The 16,967-nt window shown below is 50.0% G+C and overlaps 1 non-coding gene across 1 annotated transcript; it reads left to right on the top strand.

The window, feature by feature from the left end:
- The first annotated feature begins 1,668 nt into the window (after positions 1-1,668).
- On the top strand, positions 1,669-1,858 carry LOC141425097 (U2 spliceosomal RNA). Its single transcript, XR_012450202.1, has one exon. It is a non-coding gene; the product is annotated as a U2 spliceosomal RNA (small nuclear RNA).
- Positions 1,859-16,967: the final 15,109 nt, after the last annotated feature.

The following is a 16,967-nucleotide window of genomic DNA, read 5'->3' on the forward strand; positions in this document are numbered from 1 at the left end:
GCTGTGCTGCTGGGGTTTCGTTGAGAAAGTTCTTACCTATACCTACTAACTCCAGAGTATTTCCTATTCTTTCCTGTATCAACTTAAGAGTTTGGGGTCTGATATTAAGATCCTTGATCCACTTGATGTATTGAGGGGGGTGGACAGCAGAGCCTCCTGTTTACTGTGAGGGACCTTCATATAACGGTCCCTTAGCTCTGGTCCTCTACTGTCTCCCAGGGGACCCTAAGGGCCTGGCCTCTGCCAGTCTCTCTCCTTTTTTCTGCCAGGTAATGCTTGGGGATTGAGGGGTGTATGTGTGTGTGTGGGGGGGGTGGTCACAGCTCCATCCAGCAATGGGTGGCTGAAAGAAGCTGGCCTGGGACTGAGGGTAATTTCTGACTCCCACCCAACTTGCTGTGTTAACTCACTGGCAACCTCCATTTCCTCAGCTGGGATGTAAATGGCTTGGACTGCAGCTCCAAGTAACTATGAAAAATCCTTCTTTTCCTCGCCATCAGGAAGCCTTCCCACATCACCTTCCCCGGCTGGACAGTCCCTCTTGGTCCCTATAACCCAGGGCTCCCCTCTATCTAGGCACCCAGGTTTCCCCAACATGGAACAGCCTGGTCTGTGGGGCCTCCATACTGGTAGACAACTAGCAGGTTTGTAGGCCTTTGTGTCTGGCTTTGGCGGGTCCCAGGAGACACAGGGGTGGGTGGGGTAGGAATTCTGCCTCTCATTCCTAGGCCTGATGTTGTGTGTGGCCTTGCAGGAGGCCTCTGGAGCTCCAGGTGAGCCTCGCTCCTCCCTGGGGTGTGGGGGCAACTGGCAGATCCTCTGATCCTCCTTTTATTTCTGGTCTCTCTGAACACCCAGTTCCCCTCCGCACCTGACCTTGGTGCTCAAAACTTCACAGAAACTGCTCAGCAGAAAGCAAGCGTCATCCTGACCCCTCTCATCTCTTTAATCCTTTTCAAGGAAGAAACACTGTGACTTGAGTATCTTCTGGTGGACTTACTTTTTTTTCTTTCTTTTTTGGTGGTAGTGGGGTTTGAACTCAGGGCCTCATGCTTGGTAGGCAGGTGTTCTAGAACTTGAACCAGCCCCCGATTTACATTTTCTTTTTTAAAGCTAACCTCTGCTCTATGGTTTCAAAAATGGGAAACCCAGGCTCAGGCTCAGGCTGAGAGAGGATTAAGGCACAGGGAGCCTTCTGAGCATCACTCTGCTTTTGTCCAAGGGCTCCTGTTTCCCCAGCTTCCAGGGGAGAGTAGCGACTAGGCCAGCCTCGGCCTGGCTCCTCCATGCCACGTCCCCTCCAAGTCTGGCTCCCCCCGAACATTTTACTTCACACAACAGATCCTGCCTCTGCTCTGTGGGTGCTTGGCCTCCATCCAGCAGCCCCTCTCCCTCGATGCTCCTAACCCGTGTCCTTGGAGACCCTCCCGAGGTTCTGATTGGAGGGTGCCAAGGTAAGATCTGGATATGCTTTGAGTGTGGCCTAATGGTGCATGTGTTGGAAGACTGGTCCCCAGTGTGGAGGTGTTAAGAGGTGGTGGGATGTGGAAGAGGTGGGGCCTATCAGGGGCAGTTAGGTCATTGGGCATGTGACCACAGAAAGGATTAAGGTAGTACTCAGGGAGCCCTTCTTAGTTCTTTCAAGAGAGTTACAAAAGATTGAGACGGATCGCTTCTCAGCCTGTTGGCTAAGCTCAAGTGTAGTATCTGTTCTTATCAGTTTAATATCGATATGTCCTCTATCCGAGGACAATATATTAAATGGGTTTTTGGAACAGGGATATGGAATAGGAGCTTGCTCTGTCCACTCCACGCACCAACCTGGTATTGCAGTACCTCTAGGAACCGTACACCAAAAAAAAAAAAAAAATTGAGACAGGCCCCTCCCTGCTTTCTGGTTTCTTGTCTCTTCATGCAATCTCTCCCTCTTGCATATGCTCTGGTCACAATGCCACCTGCCATATGACATAGCCAAGGATGCCCTCACCAGAGCTGAGAAGACATTGGCACTGTGCTCTGAAATCTCCCCATCTGTGAGCCAATAAACCTCTTTACTTAATGAAGTATCTAGCCTCAGGTATTTTGTGATGGCAATTGGACTAATAGAGAGGGTATCCCTCTACTCCATGCCCTTTCAGACCATTTCTAGAGACGAGGGTCAAGAAAACACAAAGGCTTAGAAACCAAGAATTTTGGGTTTAAAGCTTAGCTCTATAGGCCTTAGCTTTGAAACTCAAGCAACTGACTAATTCTTCCTGGGCCTCAGGTTCCCCATCCTGAAAGTGGGTATGGAAGCACCCATCTCACAGAGAGGTTGCAAGAACAGTGAGTTAGCACATATGGCTCTGGTCCAGAACCATCTACAGACTGTTCATGGTGGAAATTGAAAGAAGAAGAAATGTGTATAGCAACTTGACGTTACTGTGACATTTTAGCTCATTTTATAAAAGTGTCAATAATAGATTGGAAAATAAACCAAGTGGAAATGAAAAAACTGGTCCTTCTACACTGAGTTTGTGAAGACTTGTCTCAGCATGGAAGAAGCCTCAAGAAACAAGTGTTATATCCCTCTATTCATCCATCCATCCATCCGCCCATGAAGTAGCCCCTTGCTATGGAGGCTCAGAGGATTCGAAGCTGGCTTCTGTCTATAAACTCCTCTCTTATTGAGCCTTGTAGGGGTGGGGGAGAGAGGAAAGGTCTGCTCCCCAGATTCCTTTGAGGCATGGCAGAAGCAGGTTTGCTTAATAAATCTCAGGTAATTAGGTCCCACATTAAATCATATTTGGGGTGGGGTGGGAGGGGACAGAAGAAGCCCCACACCCGATTCTATCACTTGCCCTGGCTTGGTTCTTGCCTTCATTTTTGTTAGAGAAACCCAGGCAAGACTTGTTTTACATCTGTCCTTCCTCAAACTCAAAGTCAGGAGTCTGTTCCCCCCACTCCACCCTCAATCTAATTTCATTTTATTATGAAAACCAGGAAAATTACAAGTAATTGCTTGAAGATGTTGGAAAGATTGCATTTTGTTTTGCAACTATCAGCTTAAAAATAATGTTTAAGAGATTATGAATGGATGATTAACTATTTTTCCCATTACTTCTCTCTCAAAAGCAAAACCACAATGATTGTGATATGCACAGTAAAACGGAGGCGTCACTATCAAACACCAGGCAAGAAAACAAAAATCTGTACCCCATAAGAAGTCATGGTCCCTTTGGGGAGCAAGGGTTACTTTCAGGTCTTGGGGAAGATAGAACCGAGTAGAGAAAGGTGGTGGAGGTCACCAAAGACAACTTGGCCTTCCTGTGCTCATTTCTGGGCTTTGCTGCTCCCTCCCATCCTCACAGGAAACAATGGTTATGAGGACTGCAGTCAGATTGCCTATTTTCTGCCTTTCCTGAGTCAGTTTGAATTGGGTGAAAGCGGCCTCCGATGCAGCTGTATTGCACCATTTCAGGCTATGTTTATCATTTAAAAGGAACAATTTTAATACCCACATTTGCTGTACAGTATGAGCCATAAATGTGATTTAGCCTTCCCTTTATAATAGACTCTACTGGCGAGTGCGCAGGCTCCCCAAGTGCTCCCTCTAAGAGCTGGCTATGAACATGAGCAGGCTTCTCCTTCTTGTATGAAAGTTTGCCTCTTTACTGTCTCTTGAAATTAACTGAACAGAAAGTGCAGGGATGGGCCGAGTTGCCCTTCTTCCTTTGGGGGGGATGTCTTGGGAGAGGGTCAGTCTCTGGGCTGTAATGCCTAGTGGGCTGGCATTGCATGGATGCTTAGGGCTGTCTGTGTCTCCTCCGCTCTGGGCTTGGCCTCCTCACGGGCAGTGATGATAATGACACACCACCTCCGTCAGTGTTGCTGGGTTGGGTTGTGGACTGGCATCGCCAGCACACCCGAGAGCTTGCTAGGCATGCAGATTCCTTGGCTCTGCCCAGACGGTGAAATCAGAACCCTTTGGGGTGGGGCCTAGGAGCCGCACAGGTGGTTCCGATGCACAGCTCTGGGGCAGAGCTGGGAGCCTGTCAAAGGTCAGAGTGAATTGCTCAAGGTGTCTGTGAGTCTCCTGAGCCCAGTGGCTTCCAGAACCAGGAGCTGGAGACTCATGGAATGCTTAGGACCCAAGATGACATAGTACCAAAAGAATGTGTTCAGTTCTGGACCCCACAGACTCAGGCTGAGTGTTGGCAGAGTAGGCTGTGTGCCCTGAGATGGTGAGGAGGGCCGTGGGTTGGAAGGTAAGACTTTGCCCCATTCAAAATTGCCAGATGGATGGCCATCATCAAGCAATGTGTAGTGGGGGAGAGGCAAAGGCGTGGGCATGTCTAACTTGGAAAAAAATATGACATGGCAGAGACTTTGTCAGGCACTAGAGGGCTGGACTGTGCAGAGCGGTGCAGATGTCCCCGGGGAGAGGCGAGGAGGCCCTCAAGAGTCCAGTGCTCTGCCAACAGTGGTGACCCTTCTGTCACTGAGGCTGATCCTACCTTGGGAAGTATCCCTGTGATACCAGCATTCCAAGTCCCGTCCTGTCCCCTCTATTTTAGCCTTCAGCTGACCTTCCTCTGGCCTCCCTACCCCAGTGTAGGGAGACAATAACCTTGGGAAGGGGGGAAGCCCTTCTTCCTGGATAGGCGGCTTCCTGCTGAGAAACGCCTCTATTGGGGGAAAATGGGATTAATTTTTAGAGAAGCCATAGTGGCTGAACATGCAGTTTTCAAATTGTTGACTATGATATTAAGTAACAAGCAGACTCCTGTCCAATGGATGTTATTAAAATTAACTGTTTTAGCACTGCATTTGGAATCAAAACCAATCTGTCACTCCTAAATTGGTTTCTTTCAACTGCTATTTGAGGGTAAAATGAACAGTTTTAACAATTACTTCTCCAGTGCAAATCATAAACTTGATTTACGGGAAAACACTTAATTTACTGTGTTTGACTGTGCACCGGAGCTGCCACTTATCTCACAGTAAATTTCCCCACTTGCCTGTTGGCTTCTTAGACAGCAGCCTTGGCCCCCACTGCCTCCCTCGCCTGCCTGCAGGCCCAGGGCCCCATCTGGGGGAGGCCAGGGTTTTCATTTAGAAAGAGCTGGGTGTTTAAGAGCAGACAAGGGTCCATATGGAGTTGACTGCCCAAGGACCCTCTGCTCCATGCTATTCCAACTTGTAAAAAGTAAATGGAATATCACTGCTATTTAACTCAATAGGAACTAACTATTAGGGAGGGAAAATCAGTAAGCCCCTGGGAGACCATAAATCATTCATTCACTCACAGCCATGTCTCCAGAGTGATCTGCTGAGGGTCTAGCATGATGGAACCGCCTCCTGTCTCCCCACAGGTCCCTGAGTGAATTCACCATCTAAAGGGAAAAAGACAGTACTGGACAGTGTCATTTTGTGGTTTGATAAATAACAAAATTAATGGTTGGCCATTAATGTGTTGAGAGGCAATAACTGTGCTCAGAGTTGCTGGGTCTGGAGTGGGGATGGGGAAGCTATCATGCTTTGCAGACGTTCCATTTGAACTGGGTTTTGAAGGCTGAGGAGTTTTTCAGGTAGAGGAGAGGAAAGGGGCCCCCAGGGATCAGCATTAGCCAACTCTTAGCGGCACAGAAGAGAGGGGTGTCTTCAGTGAGGGGTTCATGGCAGGACCAGCGGAGAGACATTTGTGCCAGGCTCCCTCTTCTAAGGAGTTTGCATTTGGTGTGATGTGTGGTGAGAGCCCCTTTCTAGCTAGCAAAGGGAAGGGCACAGTGTGAAAATGCCCTGGGCAAATCAGGAATAAATGCCACAAAGGTCGGGGGTTGAAGCATGGTCCCTGGTTTTGTGAAAAGTCAGAAAGCATATGCAAACCATATGCAAATGAGATGCAAGCTAGCACCTGCTGTGCATTGTGTAGTCAGCCAGTTCTCTGCAGCAGAGAAGGCCTTTCCACAGAGGTGAGGGGCCCTGCTTGTCCTCTAGCTGAGCTGTGGGGAGCATTGTGGGTCAAATAAGAAACAAAATGCCCCAAGACTTTCCAGTCAGGGTCCTTCCTCTTGGAGGCACTGTCCCCTTGGAAGAAGGAAGGACCACAATACAGGCCCCAGAAGGATGAGATGAAGCCTGAGGGAGCCACCCTCTCCGAGACCAGGCCTTAGCACTTGATGGCAAGAGGTTGGTGGGAGACTGGCCTGGGAGGGTTGTGGGTGCTCACCCCCTCTGCCGAGACTCCACTGCTCTGTACTGTGTCTCTCAGGGGGGACGCAGGATCTTCAGAACCAATGCCCGTGATCCACCATCTGTGTTTCTTCGTGGCTTGCTGATTTTCCAGCTCTGCCCCACCGGGGCCCCAGTGGCTGGTTCCTGTGACATTGGCAACATCATAACTGGAGCTCCTCCCTAGGGGACCCAGGGTCACCTCCTGTGTTGCTCTGCCTGGAGCTGTGCAGAAACGCTGTATGGCCTGGGCCTCTGAGAACCTCAAGGTAAACCTGGGTTACTAGTGAAAGGAATTTTGAACTCATCTCTTCCATGGGGATTCTGTCAAGAAAAAGGAGGGTGAAGACCCTCATTTCAGTTAACGTGAGGCCTGGAGGGCTGTGCCCAGCTCCCAGAAGCTTCCAAGGATAACTACATAATTCGAGGTGTGCCCTTGGAGAAGTCTCTTCTCTGGCTGTGGCTCTGTTCCTTAGAAGGTGACCAGACATTTCACCTAAGATTCTGAGTTGTCCCATGCAACTTAGCCGGCAGTACATGCATGAGCCTGTGTGTGTGTGTATGTGTGTCTCAGTCCCAAAGGGCAAGGGCTGGTGACAAACATTTTGGGGGGCATGGCAGCACAGAGGCACCCAGCCCCCAGGACAGGACTGAAACCTAAGGTCCCTGCACAGAGTTGCCCCAGGGTGGAGGATGGCAGAGCTGGCTGGTGAGGCTTGCTCCATGCAAGGTCCTGGACCAGTGTGGGGAGGTTTGCAGCCCATTCTGACTGTTCCCTGGCTCCTTCTCAGCTCTCTCTTCTTTCTCTCTCCCCTCTCCTCCCCACTATCTATTTTCTGGCTGGTACATGGCCTGGTTCTCTCTCCCTTTCTTTCTGCCATCTCTCTTATGTTCTCTGGGACCCCTTGTCCTCCTCTGAGACCCTCTTCCTTATCTCCTCTGTCGACCTGAGTCTGGAAGCTGGCTTCCTGCCTTTCTGGGACTCTCCATGCCCCAGTCTCTCCTCTCCTCTGCCCACATTTCTTCATGTTCCCCCACCTAGCTATCAGGCCCTGAGCACTTTGGGGAAATTGGGGAAGGGTCTCATCCGGCTGAGGGTAGGAGGGGCAGGAGGGAGAAGATTGAGACTAGACGCCCTTCAGCAGGTGGCACTGTTGGGTGACTTTTGCTTGGGAAACCTTTTAGTGTGAAAAAACACTCTGGAATCTATTGGCATTTGAAATGAGCTTTTTTAAAAAATAAAAAAAAATAAAAATAATGACTCCCATTTCCCGGGCATCATTAAACAAGGAGCAGTGTTTGGGTGTGTGATGTGTGTTAGAGGATGTATGAGCGCGTGCGTCGGCATGTGAGTCTATAGGGCTGGAGTGTAGGCATGTGTATGTGTGTGTGTGATCACTTGCCAAGTCTACGGGCGATCCTGTCCATGTGCTGGGACAATCTAAGTGGCAGCACAACCATGTGCACATGGCCTTTCTGTATGCACAGGAGCACAGTCACAAGAGGCGTGTCTATTCACATGCACTGTCAATGTCAGCCTCAGGGGCCTGTGTCAACACATGTGCGCAACTGAGTGTGTCCTTGCATTGATGTAGGGGCAGGGCTGCATGCGGTGTACAGGGCGATGTATTTGTTTCTGCACTCATGCTCCCTGGCAGCAATGTACTACAGTGGAGAAGAGGGAGCATTGTGGAGTCAAGTCTCACACCTACAGCTGTGTGATTTTGACCTAGTCAATCAGCATCTCTTAGCTTCAGATAAGTGACCTGAAAAAGGAGATAATAGCAACAGCTGCCTCTCTCAAGCCTCACAGCTGTGAGGATTAACAGGATCATTCCTGTGAGGGGGCTGGCATGGCACTGGGTACCCGGTTAGAGCCCCACAGGCTGTGAGCAATGATTTGTGGGGTTGGGAGTCAGCAGGACTCATTCTCCTGGTCACCTCCATCCCGGCTGGACTGAGCCTTAGGGGACAGGAGGCCTGAGGGTGGGCTCTCTTGAGGACTCCAGAGTCTGCTCAGCTCTGTGGACTTGCTCTGCTGGACAGAACCAGGGCTAGAATGCTCCACAGGGGAGACCCAGTTGGGATGGACCTTGGGGTCATTGACGCTAACTCCTAATGTAACAGGATAGGTAAGGGGAGCTGGTGGCCAGTTCTCTGGGCTCCACAGCACATCAGGTCTGGCATGCAGGGTTCCAGATCTGCAGGCCAGTGCCCAAGGGCAGTAAGCCAGGCTGGTGCCCAGAGGCAAGGAATAGGTGAGCTCAGCTCCCTGAAGGTCTGACCAATCCTTGTCCCTTTTTTGTTTTTCCTAATCTCTTGGCGGTGACTGAGGTGGGAGACATTTGTCTGCTTCTCTGCTGATGTTTAACAACCACCTCAACACATGAGGGCTTAGAGCAATCCATTATCACTGTGCCCAGTCTTCTGGGTTGGCTGGCACACCTATGATTCTCTCATTTGGCTGACTGAGGCTCCGCACTCAGACACTTGGCGCCCTGTGGTCCTTGGCCTCTGCCTCCATGCAGCCTCTGATTATCCAGGGCCTCTGCTCGTGGCTTGAGACTCTCCAGCAGGGTGGGTTCAGGTTGGTAGCTTGCCCTTCCTTCCTTCCTTCCGTCCTTCCTTCCTTCCTTCCTTCCTTCCTTCCTTCCTCCCTCCCTCCCTCCCTTCCTTCCCTCTTTTCTTTTCTTTTCTTTCTTCTTTCTTTCCTTTCTTTCTTTTCTTTCCACCAGCCCCATTTTATTTTATTTTATTTTTTGTGAAGGGTTTTTCAAGATATTCTTGAGAACTATTTGCCCAGGCTGGCTTCAAACTGTGATCCTCCTGATCTCTGCCTCCTGAGCTAGAATTATAGGCATGGGCCACTGGCGCCTGGCAATTGTCATGTAGCAGTTGGCTCCCAGGATACACAAAGTGGAGCCATCTGCTTAGTGAAGGGCCACACCCAGATTCAAGAGGGCAGAGAAAGGGAAATCCTTCCCGGAGGAGGGCAAGGCCATAGGGCTGGAGAGCCTGTGGGCTGGGGAATGGTGCTTTGGAAAACAAGTGTGCCATAGTGTCCTGATGACATGCTAAGATGAGGAGCAAAGGCCAGTCTCAGAATGTCTCCTCGCTGTCATTTCCTCCAGTCCTCAACAGCCGCCACCTCTGCTTCATCACTCACCGTGTGACTTTTGCCAGCCTCCTTCATGCTCAGTGCCTCAGTTTCCTCACGAGTAAGGTAGGAATGATAGTAACAGTGATGCCTCATTAAGTTGTCGGCATGGCCCATTGTGGGTCCTCCTCAGAGGTGTTATAGCTGTCTTTATCCTTCTCTGCCCTTCAAAGGTGAGAAACCGAGGCTCAGGGAAAACTGGTTCAGGGCTGCCAGCTTGAAAATGGCAAAGCTGGGCCCAAAAGGTTGGCCTTCTCCCTCCAAACGGCATTTTGCCCCCTCTGAGACTGCAATGTCAGAAGGACCAGAGGGAGAAAGAAACAATACAAAGAGGAGCAGGGGAGGAGTCACAGTCCTGTCTCAAGTTCTAGGTTCTGTCTAGAGACTTGCAAGCTCCCACTGCTCGCTCCTGAGTTACTGAGTTTCTGGTCATTGTCTCCAGCTCCTGCAAGTGGGGGTGGAAGAGCTCTAGACTCTTCCATCTTCCCAGACTCAGGGGTCCTCTCAACCACCCTCTGCAGAAGGGGAAAAGGAGGAGCACAGGGTCCCTGTGGCTGCATGGCGGCCTCAAGGTCACATGGTTTGTGGCCACAATTAGTCATGTTCTCCACCTCCTTACATGTCACAAAATCACCTTTAACATCCCTACCTTTTCTTCTGCGGTACTGGGGCTTGAACTCAGGGCCTTCACCTTGAGCCATTCCACCAGCCCTTTTTTTGTGATAGGGTTTTTTGAGATAGGGTCTCACTAACTGTTTGCCCAGGCTGGCTTTGAACCTCGATCCTCCTGATCTCTGCCTCCTGGGTAGCTAGGATTACAGGCGTGAGCCACTATGCCCAGCTCTTTGTTATATTCTTTAAGCAGTTGGCCTAAGAAGTGAGGTCCAAATGTCTGTTCCTGGTGGTTGAAGAAAAGGCTTCGTCACTGGGTGTTAGCCAGCTCCCCATTTAATCTCCCTTGCTTCCCAAAGAGTCCTTGTCCTTCACATTCCCTGGTGCCTCACCTCTGGGTTTATGTTCCCATCCCCCACCTTTTAGCTCAGAGAACAGGTTCCCAGGGACACACTCGGCCAGGTGTCCTGGGCCACGTGCGGACAGCTGTTTCCTTCTGCAACAGATTGGACACTGAGTTTCCTTCCCACACGTGACTCTCAGTTTCTAAACTCAACAGAATCTCTTCAAAGGTGTGTGCCATGTGTGTCCCAGTTGTGGGAAAGCCGAGGAGGGAGGGGTGTTTTGGTCCCTGCAGCTGCTGGCATGCTTCCTTCTTGTTCTGCTGTGGAGTCCCAGGCTCTCGGGACAGCAAATGCCACCTATGCTCAGTAGGATTTGAACTTGGCTCAGCAATTCTCTTTCTTTTTCCCAGGGGAAGAGCAGGGTGAACTGGACTTTGGGTGTAGCAGCAGTGATGCCAGCTAGACTCAAGGAACAACTTTCTGGACTGGGGGCATGGCTCAGGTGGTAGAGCGCCTGCCTAGCAAGAATGAGGCCTGAGTTCAAACTCCGCTACTGCCAGAAGAAGGAGGAGGAGGAGGAGGAGGAAAAGAAGGAGGAAGAGAAGGAAGAGAAGAAGGAGGAGGAGAGGAGGAGGAATGCCTTTCTAAGATGTGAGGGTTCAGGTCATTGGGCAGATTAGATTTGGGTGTGGGGTCCTAGGCTTAAGGAACCTTTTATATTGTCTGTAAGGACTTAGGGGTGACTGTACCTTCTAGGGGCTGGATAAGGTGATTTTTTTTTCAGCACTGCCAGTTCCCAGGGCTCCTGGGGTCCCAAGGGGAGGAAGAACTTCGGGGTGCAGGGAATAAGGGAGGGGAGGAACTTGTGGAGAGGTCCAATGGCAGGACAAGCACTACTACACTACTAACCTCCGCAGTGGGGCCAGTGCTGCCCTAGCTGCCCTATGGGCTCTTGGAGCCACTCTGGGGCCACTCCTCCCTCCACTCACAAGCCACAGTTATTTTTAGCACCAGGATGTACAAAGCATGCTCAGAGAAACAGAGTGGAAAATCTGACACTCGGAGCCTCGCTGGGGGGAGATCCAGCTCCTTCTCACAGGTCACTCACATGTATGATTTGCTTCTTGCATATGTGTCTGAGCAGTCTGATTTGGTTCCAGCAGGGTCCCTAGAGTGGACCCACAGTCTCCTGGACAGTGTCTGGGGCCATTGGACTTAGGTGATGGCATTGGCTTCTGTCCAAGCATGTCTTTCTTCCACTTACCATTGGAATTGTGACCAGACTACAAGCACAGACTCAACACAGGAAAGCCCACTGTCATCTCTGGGGTCTGCAGTCATCATGGAAAGAGACAGGGCAAGTCTGAGGATTGCTGTTGGGTAGGGGAGAAATCCCAGGCCCAGAGAGGGTGTTGAGAGGCATGAAGTCAAACGGGAAAACAGCAGAGTTGACCATCAGGAGGGTCGCACCTCTGTTCTTGGGTATCTGAACACACTGATAATGAGGCCTGGGGTAGAAGTCCAAAGCAGCTCGGGCGGGGCATCCAGAGGTGGTGGTGGTAATGAAGTGGATATTTAATTAAAAAGTACTTCCTGGTTTCCCCTGTCTTATTATAAGAACAATAGATGTTCTTCGTGGAAAATCTAAAAACATAGGTAAGTAAACAGAACAAAATTAAAAATACCCACAATCCTAGCACCTAGAGACAAACTCTGTAAAAATTTTTGGGGATCCACTACCAGGCGTTCCCTTTTTCTTCTTTCAAACATCTTCATTTATTTTTAATTATACCTATAGTAATATAAGAACACAGTGTTGTTAGAAAAATTCCAATAATACAAATCAAGCGGATGCCTCCTCTCCCTCTCCCAGCTTGGGGTTCCCTTTGCTGAAGGGGTGATCACAGGGAACATTTTGATGTGTCTCCTTCCTGATCTTTTAAAAGAGTACACACACATTATATCTGTTCACACAGAGACATGTGGTTTTATTTTTAGTGTGTTTAGGATCTTTTTTCAACAAAGATGGTATCACGCTGTGTATATGGCTGTACACTTTGATCTTAGTACCTGACTATTAGTCCTTTTTGTATTTTCAGTGTCAATCCCCTTGCTGTAAGTGCTGGTCGGAATCCTCAGAATGGACACGTCAGTCTGTCTAGCCATCCCCCTGTGATGGACATGCAGTTTGCTTCCCTGTGCTTTGCTACTGCGTCCCTTCTGTCATTTCTCTTGCACATGTTCCTTGGGCAAGAGTTCTTCTCAAGGTTAAAGTGCAAAGGAAAAATTTTACACAAATTTCCTTCTCCTTTTACACACATTGAAAAAAGGGAAACGCCTTGCACTAGTGCTGTAAGAGCCTGCCTGCTCCATCCTCCATGCTAACAAGAAGGAGGATATGACAGTGTTTCCCCAGCTGTGCCCAGCAGCACTGGTGTGCAGTGAGACCCTGACAGGTGTGCTAGGGAGGAAAGGCATCAAGGCAGGTGTACAGGTGAATACATTCCAGGTATAGTCAAATGGATTCACAGAAGTGCACTTGGAAATTCACAGTACCCATTGCTATGTCAAGAGGTGGCCTGAAGCAAAGAATCAAGTTTGTCTCCATTTTAGCCTGGCTTTCCCCAAAGACAGCTGTGGTATAGGAAGCACAGAGCAGGTAGAGGAGGTGCTCTGCTGCATTGCCTTGGTTGGTCCACTTGCACGCACCCGGGCCCCAGTTCTACCTGCTGGCATCTGCGATGTGACACCTGAGGTCTTCCTCTTGCTGCAGGAGCAGGTTGGAAGATAGGTGGACTCTGCACTGTCCTGGGGTTCCAACACCAGGACAATGATGAATGAAAGGGTTGGTGTAAGGAGCTTGAGCTGCTGTAGCCCTGGGTGGGATGGCTTGAGGCAAGGGTCTCATGCGGATCTCTGAGCTTCTGCAGAGGATCTGGGCGCCAATCCCACTGTAGTTGCTGGTTGAGAGGCACCTCCATTGGCAGCTGTCCTTCCTGGCCTCAGTCCCCCCAGACCCCCCCCAACCACATTGTACCTCCCCACATCGGGATCTAGCTGTATTTGAGGCCTGTGTTGGCTGCCAGGGAAACTCCAACTAAGTGACTTATGGTCACTTTTTTTGTTTTTGAAGTCAGCATCTCTCTATGTAGCCCAGGCTGTTCAGGAACTTGCTAGGTAGCTCTGGTTGCCCCCAGACTTAACAATTTTCTTGCCTCCAGAGTGCTGGGATTACAGATATGAACCGCTGTGCCCTGCTCTGATGCTCACTTTTTAATGATTTCATGGGAATGTCATAAATATTTCTCTCAAGTGATCATTAAAGGTTGTTTCTGCTGGGTGACAGAAACAACAGTTACTCGGGAAGTAGAGATCAGGAGGATTGCGACTGGAGGCCAGCCTGGGCAGATAGGTTGAGAGACCCCATCTCAAAAATACTCAACACAAAAAGGGGTTGGTGGAATGGCCTAAGGGGTAGAGCACCTGCCTAGCTAGCAAGCTTGCAACCCTGAAACACAATTTGACATGAGTTGCTGTTAGCTTAGCACCTTATCAAACCCCAGTACTGCCCCCCCAAAAAACAAACACAAAAATTTCTCTTCCTTCCTTCCTCCCTCCCTCCCTTCTTTCCCTCCTCCGCCTCCTCCTCCTCCTCCTTCTTCTTCTTCTCTCTCTCTCCCTCCCTCCCTCTCTCTCTCTTATGCATTCCTGTCCAACTGGGCATGGTGGCACATGTCTATAATCCCAGCTACTTGGAATTAAGAGTTCAAGGCCAGCCTGGAGAAAGTTGGTGAGACCCTAGTTGGTGAGACAATACAAAGAACAAAAGATCTGGGGGCTTGGCTCAAGTGGTAGAGCATCCCAGCACTGCAAAACAGACAAAAACCAAAGTAGATTCCTGTAGAGGACATCCTTGTAGCTGGATAGCTATGCACATACTTAGTTATTGCTTTAGGGACCATTCCTAGATATGAGTCACTGATCCAAAGCAGAGCATTCTTCTATGGCGTTGATAAAAAGTCCTCGCCTTTGGATCTTCCCTTTCTCCTCTTGCTCGAATGCCACCTTAAAGCCCACAAAGGGCATGATGCAAAAGAGCCTGTCATGAATGCGCCCTGGCGATTTTGAGGTGAATGGGAAAGGCAGCCTGAAGGAAACTCCTGGCAGGACCCAGGGAGACACTAAGTGAGCTCACAGTGAAAGGTCTGGAACATAGTATGTCTGGAGGGTGCTTCTTCCCAGGTTCTTATTCTAAATCTTTCTCATCTTTCAAGGTGCAGCAGAAATCCCACCTCCTCCATTAAGCCCTCCTTGACTTCTTCAGCCCTTGTGGGTCCCATCCTGAGGCTCCATGTGATTTAGTACTAATTCTGTACAGCCCGTGCTACATCCTGTGGGCAGTGTTCTTTAACAGTGTCAGTGCTGTGTATGGGTCAGATTTACAAATGTGGGTCTTAATAAATACCTAAGACAGGAGAGCCAAAGAACCTGGATTTGGGTCCTACCATTGCTGCTGACCTCTGGGGAGCACCTTTGTCCTGCAGTGACCTTGAGTGGGGATAGGCACAACGTGGGTCCCCTGCCTACCCTCTCAGCCTCTCCTGTGCCTCCTCCGAAGCCCACCATTTGCTCCTGTATGCCAGGAGCCCAGAGGCTGGGCTGTCTGCACGCTGTGCAGGGCTGTGAATATCAGTGCGTTTTTCCTTTTCATCCTTGCAGGTGCAGGTTTCCGGAGACAAATATACCCTCCACCCCAGCCCCTCGATCTGTCTAAACACAATTTGACACGCGTTGCTATTAGCTCAGCACCTTATCAAATAATACGGCCTGATCGAGATAAAAGGTTTTACAACCCTCGCTGCCTTTGTTTCTGCCTGCATTCACCCACCGAGACAGCTAATAATTACCACCAAAGACAAAGAGAAATCTATACCCTCGCTTCGAGCTTCCAGTGAGCATGCTAAGCAGCCTCTGGAGGAGAGAGAGCTAGCAGAAGGCAGCCCCCAGACATCCTGGGCAGCCTGGGCTGGCTCTTGCCACTTGCTGGAGAGAGTGGCAGTGTGGGTGTGGGGGTCTTGGTTCCCCTGGTTGCTGGGGTGACCCCAAAGTTAGAAGTTGCCCAGCCCTGGAGGGGAAAGGAGAAGTGGGAGACTAGCCTGGCCCTGATGTGTCCTGGCCTGGTTGGGTGGACCAGAAGGGACTGAAGGGACGTTTGGGAAGTGCTGCTGGAGAGGGTGTGGTCCACACAGGGATGCAGGGCCTTGGGTTTCAGTCCCGGCTCTGCTGCTGGGTGGCTCTGTGTCCTTGCTAAATCTCTTGCTTTCTGTGGGCTTTTGGGGTGTTGTGTGGTAGGAGTGTGGGATCCTTGGCTCTACAGTGAGCTCAGCTGCTAACAGGAAGTTGCACGCCATTCTGGGCCTCAGTTCCCCCATCTGGAAGTGAGAGGTGCTTGGGTGATGGTGACAGTCATTTCAGGCAGGTCATCTCCCAGGTGTCTGTCTATTCCATGGCCAGGCCTAGTTGGAGCCTTGACAGGGAAGCTGGACAAGGAGGAGTCATAGGCCTTGACCGGATGTACTTTTTCAGCTCCTGTCTTGAAGACAGGCTGAGTCCCATCCTGATCACTTATTCTCATTATGAAGACCTATTGTGGCAAATCTGTTTCTGTTCTGTGCCTGTCCTGGAGGGGTGTGTGTGTGTGTGTGTGTGTGTGTGTGTGTGCACACACAAACAGACTTATATTTTTTCCCTATTATCTTGTGACACACTTGGGGGCCTTCCTCACAGGGCAGTGTCCCCTCCCATCCCTAGTCGCCTGCTTGTCTCTTAGATTTATAGGCAGAGGCAGGCACTGAGCTATGATTTATCCTGCGTCTAGCTGGTGAGTCACAATATCATTCTGTTGGAAGAAGCAAGGTATACACCTTCATTAAAAATTCTCCATTGCTAAGGAGGGAGGGGGTGGTAGAGGAGAATGGGGTGGGCGTGAATTCAGCTATTATATTGTAAGAACTCTTGTAAATGTCACAATGTACCCCCAGTTCAACAATATGATAATAAAAATAAAAATGCACATATGAAAAAAAAAACCAAAACGCTAATGGTCACGTGAGCTGTTGGAGCCATGGTGCCCATAACACTTTTCTTTTTTTTTTCTCCTTTTATTTTATTGTTTTTGCATTTACTTACATGTGTATACACTGTTTATGCCACCTCCCCCTGTCCCCCCTCCCACCCCATAGACTTTTCCATGCAAATTGGACAACCTTACATTTGTTAAAGAAAAAAAAAGCCACTTCCAAGAAATGCAATAAAACAAGGAGTGCCTGCATCTGCTCTCACGCCCGTCTCCCCCTGGACTGGGGGCTCCTTGAGGCAGGGCTGAGGTTCCATGCACCAATAAAGGCCCCTTCGCTGTGCACTGGCCCCAGCACACCATCTGCACTCTCTCTGCCTCTCTCCAGAGTGACTGCTGCTGCTCCTCTGTGATGGAAAAGCCAGGGTGTCAGACCCAAGAAGAGACCTGGGCCTTGCGTCACTCTTGCGTTCCTCCCCAGAGTGCCTCAGAAACCACACTGGTTGGTGTGGGGAGGAAGACAGTTTGGGGAGAGGGCATCAGGTACTCCTCTGTGGCAGGAAGT

The sequence above is a fragment of the Castor canadensis genome, chromosome 7 (genome assembly GCF_047511655.1).
Source record: "Castor canadensis chromosome 7, mCasCan1.hap1v2, whole genome shotgun sequence".
NCBI classification, from domain to species: domain Eukaryota; kingdom Metazoa; phylum Chordata; class Mammalia; order Rodentia; family Castoridae; genus Castor; species Castor canadensis.